This window comes from Geotrypetes seraphini, chromosome 2 (assembly GCF_902459505.1).
Source record: "Geotrypetes seraphini chromosome 2, aGeoSer1.1, whole genome shotgun sequence".
NCBI lineage: Eukaryota > Metazoa > Chordata > Amphibia > Gymnophiona > Dermophiidae > Geotrypetes > Geotrypetes seraphini.
In genome coordinates, this window is record NC_047085.1 from 111,498,389 (window position 1) to 111,511,965 (window position 13,577).

Genomic DNA, 13,577 nt, shown 5'->3' on the forward strand with positions numbered 1-13,577 from the left:
AAATTCAGGACTAGAGCATTACTCTATCGCGCAGAGCTTTCGAGCAGGATTTTTCTCAGCCTTTGATCCACATTCTTTGACTTAGGATTCCTAGGGACCCCTGAGGAAGAAAGGGGCGTCGAAACACGGACTGTGTTGGGTCTATAGTTCCCATTTTATGGGTCCTAGACATTTTATTATGTGGATTTTATGACTGTATCTTCAATAAAGCCTGCATCTTGGACATCTTCTCCACAGCGTTTTTGTTTTTGGTTGCTCTTTGATTCTGTGGAGTATCAAGGATCAATTTCTGTTTGTTTGAATAAATTCAGGAGTAACAGAAAAAAACAAAACAAATGAAATTAAGGTAAATACCTTTTTTATTGGACTAAATGCATTTTTTGGATTAGTTTACAAAGGTAATACCACTTCTTCAGATCAGAAGTAATATAGGAAGCAATTACTTACAGAAAGGATGGTTTAATATCTATATAGATCAGACTCCCAATAAAGTTGGTGGAGATAATATAGAGTAAGAGTTCATGTACATGTATACTTGAATATAAACCAAAATTTTAGGGCCCAAAAATGGGGATCTTAGTTTATGTTTGAGTCTTCCTGACATTTCAGTCCCCCACCCCAGTGACTAAAATTGCTCCTACCTCCTTTTCTGATACCAATGCTATAAGCTGTGCAAGTGTGAGGCCGTAGCCCTTTCAGGACCAAGGGACATATTTGTCCCATAACTTTAAAATCCTATAAATTTTGATTGGGATAGTCTAAATTTGATATGTACGGATTCCATATGATACTGCCTTTATGTAAACAAACTGGTTCCGACATTCATTCATTAGCTTCGTTGCCAGATTGACAAGGAGATTCACTTGCCACACTGTCCATAAGCCAGAAGTGTGATTTAAAAAAAAAAAAAAATGATATTTCACAAAAAAAAAATCAATTTTTTGGCATCTGCAAGCCCTTTTTACCATAAAAATGTCGTCAAAACCACAAAAATTGGCCTACGATCCTTATGGTCCTGAAAGGGTTAAGCAAACTGTATATGTTCAAGGCAGTGTCTTTCAATTTTAGGAATTCCTTATGATGCAGCCGAGTTGGCTTTGCCACATCTGAAAAAATCTAGACTGGTTGACCACAAAACTGAACATCCTTCTTACGAAAATACATCTTAGGAATTATATTTTTTTTTTCCTGTTCAGTTGATAAAGTTACCAAAAGGGTATCCCTAGAAGCAATATCCTCTTGAGAGGTTTCAAAAAAGCAGTCAAATCTAAATTAATGGCTACTTTTATCTTGGGTTCCACTAACTACACCAGCTTGAGGTATAGAAACAATCAGAAAATAACATTTCCTCTACTTTATCTTATTGTAATGCCGCCTTACAGTATCTATGCATTATCTCAGGTGACAAAAGTTAACAAATAGGAAAACTCAGTATACGTATAGTCTTAACATGAAGACGATTCTTAAGAGATTTCAGTTGTCTAATAATCAAACTATCCTTAATAAAAGCAGTAGTGGCAGATTGTATATCCTATACTATAAAGAGAACAATAATTGTTATGTTTGCTGGAAATTTTATCTTGAAAACGGCTCTTAAGGATTTTGATGACATGGGGAGAGGTTACATTTTAGGGTACCAGAAAGCAATTTAGCTAGGTGTCAAGTTTTGGAAAATTCATGGGGAGAGGGTTCTTTTGGGGAAATGAACAAATATTTGGAGCAGCATCAGAATGAGGCTTGGAACACACTAAAACTGTTAGAGCACCAGAATGAGGTTTGGAATGCACGGAGAAAGTCTATTGGAACACCAGAATGCAGCTTGGAATGTACAAGACTGCTGGAGCTCCAGAGTGAGGTTTGAAAGGCCACTGGAGCACCAGCATGAGGCTTATAACACACTGAGAATGATTTCAACACACAATCTGAGGAAAAAGACAGGAGGGAAGTTTGGTAGATAAAACCATCAGGTTGGGCACTTGAAAAAAAAAACAACAACAAAAACACACACACAGTTCACAAACACAAAGGAGGGAACGCCACAACCTCAGGAAAATTAGGTTGGGCACTTCACACAAACACACAGGAGGGCAGTTCAATTCACAAACACGCAGGAAGAAGGAAAAATTATGTTCTTACCTGTTAATTTTCTTTCCCTTAGACGCAGCAGATGAATCCAGAGACCAATGGGATAGCTCACATCTACCAGCAGGCGGAGATAGAGAAACTGATTAACAGGTGGTCCTATTGGCTGGCACTCCTCCTGTTTATCTAGTATAGCTCCTTGCCCAAGCATCCGTAACCATCAATAGGCATAGCATGTAAAAAACTTCTTTCCCATAACAAATCTCAAAATGCAATAATACAGAAAACAACCTGCCATAATTACAAACTGCGAAAGTTGCAAAAGAAAAAACCCGACAGACAATATCCAGAAAGGATGGGGCTCTGGATTCATCTACTGCGTCTAAAGGAAAGAAAATTAACTGGTAAGAACATAATTTTTCCTTCCCTAGCAACAGCAGCAGATGAATCCAGAGACCAATGGGATGTAGCAAAGCAATCCTCAATCTGGGTGGGAAGCAAACGCCGCCTCAGCAAAAACCAAAGCACAAAACGCCCCTACCACATGCGCCCCCACATCCAAGCAGAAATGCGGAGAGAAAGCACTCTCGGAAGACCAATTAGCCGCGAGACAAATCTCCTCCAAGGAAAAAACCTCTGGGCCGAGCCCAAGAAGTAGCCATCGCTCCAGCGGAATGGTCATGAAGTTCTTTCGCCAACCGCTTCCCTGCCAGCAAGCAAGCATAAAGAATGTCCTCCTGGACCCATTGAGCGATGGAGGCTTCGGACGCCGCCATACGTTTGAGGCGTCCCTTGAAGAATACAAAAAGGAGATATAAACAACTAAAAGTCGTTAGAAACCGAGCTCGCAGAGAACGCTACGTACGTATCAAAAAATGCAGTGAATAAAAGCACTGCTCCCAATTTCTCCTCCCAGGAAGAAGGAAGGAAAAGCGAGCATGACATAAAAGAAAGGATGACACCCCCCTAGAAAGAAATAGTGGTACCATCCGAACTGATACCCCATATTTCGGAAATCAGAAATAGGAATCCCCGTTAAACAAGGCCTGCAATATAGAAAACTGCAGAGCTGAAGCCATGGCCACAAGAAACCCCATGTTCAACGGCACAGCCCTTTAGAGTCCCAAAAGACAAGGATGAAATGAAGCCTTCGGTAAACTGAGAAGAAGTACGTGAAGATTGTACTCCAAACCGAGCTTTTTAAGAGGCGCATGAATATACCGTACTCTGTTTAGGAACTGAACTACATGAAGCTGAGAAGTAAGCGAAGAGCAATATACCTAGCCCTTGTAACAAGCCAAGAATGGCACTAGATGCTGAACGGAATTGAAAGCTAAGCCCTCGGCAATACACTTGTGCCAAAAAGGAACTCTGGAGTGTTTCAAACGTTAAGAAGCACCCAAGAAAGGAAAAACCTCCAAAAGGAAGCAGAAGCCACAGGAAAAGACGTCCGTAGCACCCGGATAAGAGAAGAAACAACCTGCTTCGCATAACCCTTACACGTCAACCAAGATTTTTCAAAAAAACTAGGTCGTAATACTAAAGTAGTACAAATATCCATGTTGATCAGACCCTAGGCGAGCAAAGCCGGAGATACCAGGAAACTTCTTAGTCCGGCTGTCGAAAGACTCATCAAATCCACATAGTAAGGATGGTGCCGCCAATCCAGAGATTCTACAAATACTGTGCCCGGAAAGCGAGCTCGAGATGGCAAATCCAAGCCATCATCAGCCAGCGGAAAACACTGAAAAAGAGAAGGCAGAGGCGAGAAAGGAGCCATGCAGCTACACCCTCTAACTCCCACTTCCTGGGCCCGCCGAAGAAGCTAGGAAGCTTAGAATTGCGAGACAAGGCCATGAGGTCTAGGTCAAGGAGATCTCACGTCCATAAAAAGAGCTACAACGCTTGAGCCACAAATCTCAATATCCAGGATGCAGAAGATTACACTATTACTAACATGCACACTTTCCAGAGCGTACACAGCGCTGTACACTGTAACATATAAGAAATGGGCCATGCTCAGATTCCGCGGAGAGAAAGTCTATCCAAACTCTTATCCTGATCCATAAAAGGAGTCCACCCATTGAAGCAGACCAACTTCACCTGCCAACTGAGTACAACACCTACTGCCCAAGCTGTAGAGAAATACCCCCATCATAATACTGACCAAAAGGACCCTCAGCGGCAATCCGGAAGAATGATCTGAAGCTCCAGAAAGGTAGCCTGACCCTGCTCAAGAGTAGAAGAATGAACAAGTACTGAGTCGCCTCTGAAGACCAGACTCCTGGAGCTGAGGATGGAAGCCACCAAGCTCCCCAACCCGACAGCCCGGGATGGTCGGTGGTCATGAGCTAGTCCAGCAAAGACCGAGGCATGCCTTGAAAAGAGAAATCGCACTGAGCCACCAAATCATACAGAGCGATGCAGGAGGAGCATACCAAATAATTGGAGCCCTGAGATACCGAGAACCACCGGAACAAAAGCGACTGCTGTAGCGTAAGAAAGGGAAAGCAACCCGAAGTTCCCAGTGGAGTCAGCAATATGGATCACAGAAAATGTATAGAATCCCATACTCTTGGTCATGGTAAGCGAAGAAGAATACCAATCTGAGACCGAGACCTCACGCCCAAGTCTCCGGAAAGAAACACATGTCTCTCCTATATGAATAAAAACATTACCCCGATATACCTATAAATAGTACAGGAGAAAAGAGCGCTGTGCAAATTCGAAGATGCACATGTAAGGAACTGAGGAAAAGATACCACCCTTTTCGTGTCAGTCAAATGGCCCGACTGGAAGTCGTCCGAATCAAGCTGGCAGTCAAGAAGAAATTAGATGAATCGCCTGGTAGTGCCAAAATGGTACCACCGCCCACATCACCTAAAATGTTCGTGAAGCCTTGGGTAGGCTTTGGCATGTGCCAAAACTGAAAGCACTGCTCCAAGGGAGGCAGGCAAACCAAGTGCCGATTCGGAGTCCATAGAGAAAATGTAAATATACTACCATGTTGTCTGCAGAAATGTGTAACCCCGAGAAACTAATTCAGAAGAATGGGATCCAGCCTGCCCAATGCCCCCGTCTCGGGCACCATGCAGTAAGTGGAACAACGTCCCTTAGTTCCCGAAGAACTACAAGAACTGTCCTGAGGACCAGTAACACTGAAAAGGGAAACACAAAACATAGAGACTCCAAGAATGAACTGGAAACCTGAGGAGGATGCAAAGATGCAAGCATCCTGAAAAATCTTCACAGCCCCCTGACCTGACATTATAGCATCTTCTCCCTCATGAGAAAGCCTGAAGAGTCATTGAAAGAAGTCAAGATCCCCTCAGAATGAAGTGCAGAAGGTCAGGGAATGGCAGGATGAGACTGCAGGATCTGCAAGAAGATTCTCCTAGGAAAATTCAAGTTTCACAATGTAAAGAGGAATATACTGGAACCATGAAAACAGTACTAACCCCATGCAACATGAGCGAAATACATATGTCCTTTAAAATGAACACATACTACACTCATCAAGATGCTGCATCTACTGCCCCGTGGAAAACAACAGCATCCTTACAGGTATCAGACAAAGCTCACATCATTAATGAGAGCTTCAGGGATGAGGCTAACAGCCACATAGCGCGTGATCCTCCACGGGTTTGATAGAATAGGTAACTGGCTCCTGGTTAAAAGGAGCTGTACAGCCCTTCCTGTCTGGTCTGGGGGCCCGTCTAGCATGTGCCATGAGAAAATGGTGACAGGAGAAACCAGCGTGATAAGCATGGAAATCTGAAGTCCAGGCCCCCTCAGAAATGGAGAAAGAGAGTCCTGGCCGCAGGAAGATGCGCAGTGTCATTATGCCCATAGAGACAGCCCGAACTTGGAAACTGTTTGTACTACCTTTAGGCATATATATCCTGTGCCACTACTAGACACATGCAGCTCAGCACAGAGGCCCAAATAAGGACAGTTACCAACAGACAAAGGCTCAATCTGCAGGGACCCCAAGAGAGACAATGAGATACCTGTGTGAAATACAGGGCACTATCTTACTGCTGATCTCACCGTGCCGTGAGTTGCCGTATGTCGCCCCAGTCCGGAGACAAACCGAGACTGGGTGACCTAGCACAGGGCAGAGTCTCTCTGATAAACCCCTTGAGTGCTAACCCCAGAGTCTGATTAAACAAGCAGCTTCCTTCAAGGGAGTACAGCAGGAACACAGACATAGACATATAAAGCTGCCCAAGCTTGTCCCAAAGCTGGTGACACACATACAACTTGTCTGAACCGGAAAGGAGAGAAGCCCCGGCATACCCTGACCAAAGTCAGCTGAAAACAAACTACCGGAACACTGCAGCTCTCCCGCCATTGCCGGAGACCCAAGCGCACGCCGGATTCTCACTGACACGTGGCCGCTGCATCAACACTCCTAGAAACATAGTTGGATTCAAGCCCCTGCAAAATTTACCCTGCCGCGGCTTGCATAGAAATAAAATCAGACTCAGGGAATAACCAGAAGAACGGCCCACAGCGCCCGAAAAAGCATGTCCCATCTCATGCTGCTATAAACCGGCACCTGCACAATCAGCTGCACATGGCCATGACAAACACCGATGAAAGAGAGCCTCAGAATAAACAGGACTACTGCTGCATTGAAACCCAACAATGAGAACAAGTGCGAGCAAGAAATCGCACCGCTACTGTTGCGCTGTAACCAACAAGGAAACCAAGCGCGTGCATGCAAAGGGCGGGAAGTCCCAGCACCCTCCACGGATTTGTAGTCATAAAACTTAGCCTCAATAAAATATCCATGCCTTAAATGTACGATGACTCCCAAACAGAACCTGAAGTTCAAACAACCGTAAAAGCCAGACATACTCACAAGCTAGTTGTTAGGGCCGGTTGAAGCCAGTTTGCAGGAAAAGCATGGCAGAATGTAGCAACTGTGGCCTCTTTTTTTTTTTTACAGAGAAGGGAAAGAAGAAAAAAATTGAGACTCAGTCAGACCCTCTAGCAATGGAGGGAGGGTGAGGCAGGGACCTGGGAAGGCCCAGGTGTAACCCCTAAAGCCGGCACCGTTCAGCCGGACACCCCTGTCTCACCGAAGAGAAAATCTCAACAGGAGAAATAGCATTGCCAGCTCACTGAAGAGAAACCTCAACAGGAGAAACAGAATGGCAGTCTCACTGAAGAGAAACCTCAACAGGAGAAACAGAATGGCAGTCTCACTGAAGAGAAACCTCAACAGGAGAAACAGAATGGCAGTCTCGCTGAAGAGAAACCTCAACAGGAGAAAATAAAGTTCCAGCCACAGCCAGAATTCAGGAGCTAGTTGAATAGCGACCTTTTCCTGCTGGGAGATAGAGAATACTAGATAAACAGGAGGAGTGCCAGCCAATAGGACTACCTGTTAATCAGTTTCTCTATCTCCGCCTGCTGGTAGATGTGAGCTATCCCATTGGTCTCTGGATTCATCTGCTGCTGTTGCTAGGGAAAGTTAGGCTGATAAACCATGATTTCAACACCCACCCACCACCGTACAGCACATACGAGTCCATACCACAGTTCTACAGCAACTACCAACTACATCCCTTTTTATTCCAGTTTAAAATCCCTCAAAAACACAACATAATCATTGATCATATAAACTTTTGCCTAACATCTGCCGTATATACTCAAATATAAACCGATCTGAATATACACAGAGATATCCTTTTTTCCTCTTCAAAAAGGGGGGGAGGGAAAGGTTGACTCGAATATAAACCAGAGGTTAGAAATTTGGGTTATCATGGTGAGCCAATCTATAAAGAATGCTCACCTTCCCTCCCCATCAGCTATCTCCTAAGTCACTAAACATAATGCATATATTCCAAAATTAACATATTTACAAGGTCCTTACTTAGGAAAATGCAACTACAAGCAACCACAAACTTAAATAAATATAGATAAAAATCAAACTTCCTCAAGAAGCCATGGGGGTAATAATAAAAAAAAAAACAACGTCTAAAAAGTGTCCTAAGTGGCTACTTGGACGATCAAAAAGCCTGATCGTCCAAGTACCCATAATCAAAGCTGGTTTTTAGACGTATGTAAAACCAACTTAGGTCTTTCCCCTGCCTCTAGACGCACAGAGAGAAAAGCGGTGTGTTTAGAGGAGGGGAAAGGGCGGGCTGTGGGCGGGAGGTGGGCCGACCTACACCTAGGCGTACAACAGGTATAACCAAAACATTTTAGTCGGCACTTAGACAAAATAAAATCAGGTCTAAGTGCCGAAAAGGGGCCGCTGAGCTGATGGCCGCTGGCGCCATCAGTTCAGCGGCCCGACAACCTAACTATCGCGGCAGGAAAGATGCCTCATCTCCCCTACCGCGATGCCATCACTCTTCTACCCGAACTGCCGCGACCCGCGGCAGTTCGGGTAGAGGAGTGATGGCATCGCGGTAGGGAAGATGAGGCATCTCTCCTGCCGTGATGCAGCACTCCCCCCCCACACACACATCGGGGCAAGAGGGAGCCCAAGCCCTCTTGCCCCAGGCACCCGCGGCACCCCCGACACGATCGGGGCAAGAGGGAGCACAAGCCCTCTTGCCCCTCCGACTCCCCGACTCGTTCGGGCCAGGAGGGAGCCCAAGCCCTCCTGGCCCAGGCGACCCCCCCCCCCCCCCCGACGTTACTGTTCGGGCCACGAAGGAGCCCAAGCCCTCCTGGCCCAGGCGACCCCCCTACCCCCACCCCCCACTACATTACGGGCAGGAGGGATCCCAGGCCCTCCTGCCCTCTAGGAACCCCCCTCCCCCCCCCCAACGTCCGCCCCCCGAACCCCTGATCGGCCCCCCCGCCGACACGCAACCCCCGGCCGACCCCCACGACACCCCCACCTCCACCCCCCTTCCCCGTACCTTTTGTCAGATGGCCGGACAGATGGGTGCCCAAACCTGCCTGTCTGGCAGGCAGCCACCGGCAGAATGAGGCCCACAGGTGAGGCCTAAGGCGCCTGGACCAATCATAATAGGCCCGGGAGCCTTAGGCCCCTCCTGGGGGCGGGGCCTGAGGCACATGGGCCCAACCTCACCAAAAATATAACAGCTTGCATAATGAAACTCCAATCCTGGGCCTTCTCTGTACAAATGAAACTGAATGAGTCCAAAACAAAACTACTCTGGTTTGGCTCAAAATTAGATCAGTTACCCACGCTCATTGCACTACCTTCTGGTCCCACACTGCAGATCGAATTTTCAAGCAAAGTTTTGGGCATCATTATTGACGCTACACTTTCCTTTAATGACCATCTCAACTCTCTGGTAAAAAAATGTTTTTTTAGTCTTCATAAGTTGAGGAAAGTGAGATCCTACTTCCGCCAACAACATTTTGCTGTCCTAGTACAATCAATCATTCTTTCCAGACTGGACTATTGTAATTCCATCTAAATAAGTCTAACCAATACAAATCTTCAAAGACTTCAGCGGATCCAGAACAATGCGACTAGGTTGATCTTCGCACAAAGCAAATTTGACCATGTTTCCCCACTTCTATCAAAACTTCACTGGCTTCCGGTGATTTCTAGGATTCATTTTAAATGTACCTGCCTAATATTCAAGATCCTACATGGCATTCTTCCTCCCCTAATTCCACTATCCTGGAATTCTTTGAGACCTGACACTACCAGATCCACCCACAAACTCAAACTATGTTTCCCCTCGTTAAAAGGCATCATGTATGCAGGTAAATTAGGGAAATCCCTTTTCTTCAAATTCACTGAGATTTGGAATTAACTCCCTGCCCCGCTGTTGAACCTAGGCTCATTCCAATTATTCCAAAAGCATCTGAAAACCTGGCTTTTCTCCAAAACGTAAAGCTATCTATTTAAAATGTAAAGCTAGCTATCCTCCTCATAACCTCTAATTTCTTATTAAGTCCTTCCCCCATTTATTGAATTTACCTGTAAACCGTGCCGGGCTCTATCTTTATGGAGATGATGCGGTATACAAACTTAAGGTTTAGTTCAGTTTAGTCTGGGCTTTCACAATGGTATTTTTAAATAACATCCATGCTTGCAACTGATCCTTAACGCTTCTTTTTAACCATTTTCCTCATTTTATCATAGTTGCCCTTTTGAAAATTAAACGCCCCCTACAGTAGATTTCTTTTGCGATGTTACTCCCGGTATCAGCTCATATTTGATCACGTTATTATCACTGTCTCCCAGCGAACACTTGGAGAATTCAAGATGGCATTAGCCTAGTAGGATATATGAAGCTGCTCAGGGCTAACTCTTAATACTTTACCTAAAAATTGTTAACCCATTTCTCTTGTTTGGAGATGGCCCCAAAATAGGGAGTTATCCCACCGAGCCTCTTAAATGCCCCAACAGGAAGCAGCAGTTAATTTCTACATACTTTGCTTCTTCAAAGTCAGTGTCTCCATTTACTGAACTACTTGACAAGGAAGCTTTGGTTCATTATCTTCTGGATACATCTTCTGGATACATTCCAAATCTGAATACATGAAGCCATCCCTCTCTGCCATACATCAGATTTGAGCAGCTGCAGAGACTAGAATCCCTTAGTGTGAAACACTGTTGAGCCAATCAGAATGGAATCCAGTGGTGCTGTCGGCTCACTGTTTTGTCAACTGTTTCAAGTATTACAGTGTCTGGAGCACTAATTGGGAGCGAGGAGGTAGTAACTGCTGTGCCCGCACAGAGACAATATTCTGTAGTTGTAGTTACTGGGCCAAAAAAAGCAGTCCACATTTTGGAAGAATCCAGATCAAAGAGACAGGTTCCAGTATCAGTAATCAAACTTCACACAATCTGGTCTGCTCTGGTGCAGTTGGAGGTCTGTTTTTAAGACTTCTGAAAATCTTTCTTCAATATTTGAAAAGTTGGAAGTTAATATGAATAAACAGGAGATGAAGATAAAGTTAACAGAGAGAACTGAGAAAATGGAGCAAATTTTGGAACAATATGTGTTGTCTAATAACATGATACAGGACAACCCAATTTTTCATTATAGATTAGAAATTATAGAGAATAAAGAACATAAGAATAGCCTTACTGGATCAGACCAATGGTCCATCTAGCTCAGTATCCTGTCTTCACAGAGGCCAATCCAAGTCACAAGTACCTGGAAAAAAACCAAATAGTAGCAGCATACATTGCCACTGATCCAGGGCATGCAGTGGCTTCTCCCATATCTGTCTCAAAAGCAGTTTATAGACTTTTCCTCCAGGAACTTGTCCAAATCTTTTTTAAAATATTAACCGCTCTTACCACATCCTTTGGCAATGCATTCCAGAGCTTAACTATTCTCTGAGTGAAAAAAATATTTCCTCCTATTGGTTTTAAAAGTATTACTCTGTAACTTCATCGAGTATCCCCTAGTCTTTGTAAATCTTGATGCAGTAAAAAAATTGATCCACTTGTATCTATTCTACACCACTCAGGATTTTGTAAACTTTGATCATATCTCCCCTCAGCCATCTCTTTTCCAAGCTGAAGAGCCCTAACCTTTCTAGTCTTTCCTCATACGAGAGGAGATCCATCCCCTTGGTCGTTCTTTGAACATTTATAAGATAGATCATTGAATTTTAGATATTTGTGAACTTCCCAAACATAGCTTGGAAGTATCAAGGAACACTTTCAAGAATTTATTTTTTTTTTTGGGGGGGGAGAGATTTAAAATATTAAAACTTCATCCTCCTGGTTTGCCTTCCAACCTCTCCCATCGCACTTTTAGTGTTGGTGGGTCCTCTTCTGCTGCTACCCTTTAGCGGTTGGCGCACTCCAGGGTTCTATCTTAGGATCTCTTCTCTCTCTACACCTCTTCCTTCGGTGTCCTGATCTCCTCCTATGGCTTCCAGTATCACCTATATGCTGATAACTCCCAAATCTATCTCTCTACACCTGACATTTCACCTAAAGTCCAAAAAAAAGTTTCTGCCTGTTTGGCTGACATTGCTTAAATTAAAAGAAGTTTTAGAATTTGATATATGAAAACCCGATGAAAGAAAAACTGCTTACCTGCGTTTTGCTGTCTCAATGCTATTATTGAGCAGTGCAGGGATCTGAGGGTTTCATATGATCCTATATTGGCTGTTTCAGTCAAGATTTTCACAAGTTCGTGTTCTGTCATCTAAAACTAAACATGTCCAACACTGAGCTGCTCCTCTTTCCTCCTAAACCCTCTGCTCCTCCTCCTCTGTTCTCCATCTCCATACTATCATCATTCCAGTTTCCTCTGCGTGCAATGTCGGAGTCATCTTCAATTCCGATCTCTCATTTTCTGCGCACATCCAACAGACTGCTAAGGCCTGTCAGTTCTATCTTTACACCAAAAAGGGAGCCAAAAGAGGCCTCAATGACAAGACAATCAAGGCACAACAAAAGAGTCATGAGAAGATGTCAATAATTCAGCCACTGATGTGCAATTCAAAGTCCACTTTATTTATAGTAGCACTGCAAGGACTCGAAGACTCAACACTGACAGTGTTTCGGCATCTATGCCTTTGTCAAAAGTATCACATAAATAGAGCATTCAATACAGGTCAAATTTAGAAGCGAGCCATTGAGACTCTTGACTAAGGTATAAATGCCGAAAAACTGTCAGTGTCAAGTCTTTGAGTCCTCACAGTGTTACTATCAACGAAGTGAATTTTAAACTGCACACCCGTGGCTGAATTATTGACGACATCTCCTCATGATTCCTTTGTTGTGCTTCTAGCTCTACAATACTACCAGGACTCTTTTCCACACTCTCATAACCTAATGCTTAGATTACTGCAATCTACTTCTAACTGGTTTCCCACAGTGCCGCCTCTCCCCCCTGCAATCTGTGCAAAACTCTGCTGCACAACTCATCTTCTACAAACCTCACTACACCCATGTCACTCCTCTCCTTAATCACTTCACTGGCTCCCTATCCACCTTTGCATATAGTTCAAGCTCCTATTGCTGACCTACTAGTGAGTTCATTCTGTTGCCCCTCAATATCTCTCCTCTCTTTTTTTTCCTTATACACCTCCCAGAGAACTCCATTTCTCAGATAAGCTGCTCTTAGCTGTACCTTTCTCCTCCACTGCCAATTTCAGACTTCATTCCTTTCATCTTAGCTGCCCCTATGCCTGGAATAAATTACCTGTTTATCCACGATGCCCCTTCCCTTACCTTGTTTAAAAGCAGACTGAAAACCCACCTTTTTGATATAGCTTTCAATCCATAACCCTACTCCCTAATGCCCTCCAAACCAGCCAGCAGATTAACCGTTCCCCTTAGCTGTATCCTTGACATCCTGTTTGTTTGTCTTGTCTATTTAGGTTGCAAGCTCTTTCAAGCAGGGACTCTCTTCTTTATGACTCTGTACAGCGCTGCATACGTTTGGTAATACTTTTGAAATAATAGTAGTAGTAGTAGTAGTAAATGCTACTTTGTGCCTTTGAAATCTCAGCAGGTAAACACTGAAAAACCTACCATATATACTCGAATATAAACAAGATTTTAGGTCATATTTCCC

At 44.2% G+C, this 13,577-nt stretch overlaps 1 protein-coding gene across 7 annotated transcripts in view; it reads right to left on the reverse strand.

Annotated features, from left to right (window-relative positions):
• Positions 1 to 13,577, reverse strand: part of CHD7 (chromodomain helicase DNA binding protein 7) — a 616,542-nt gene that overhangs the window by 442,296 nt on the left and 160,669 nt on the right. The window lies entirely within an intron of this gene.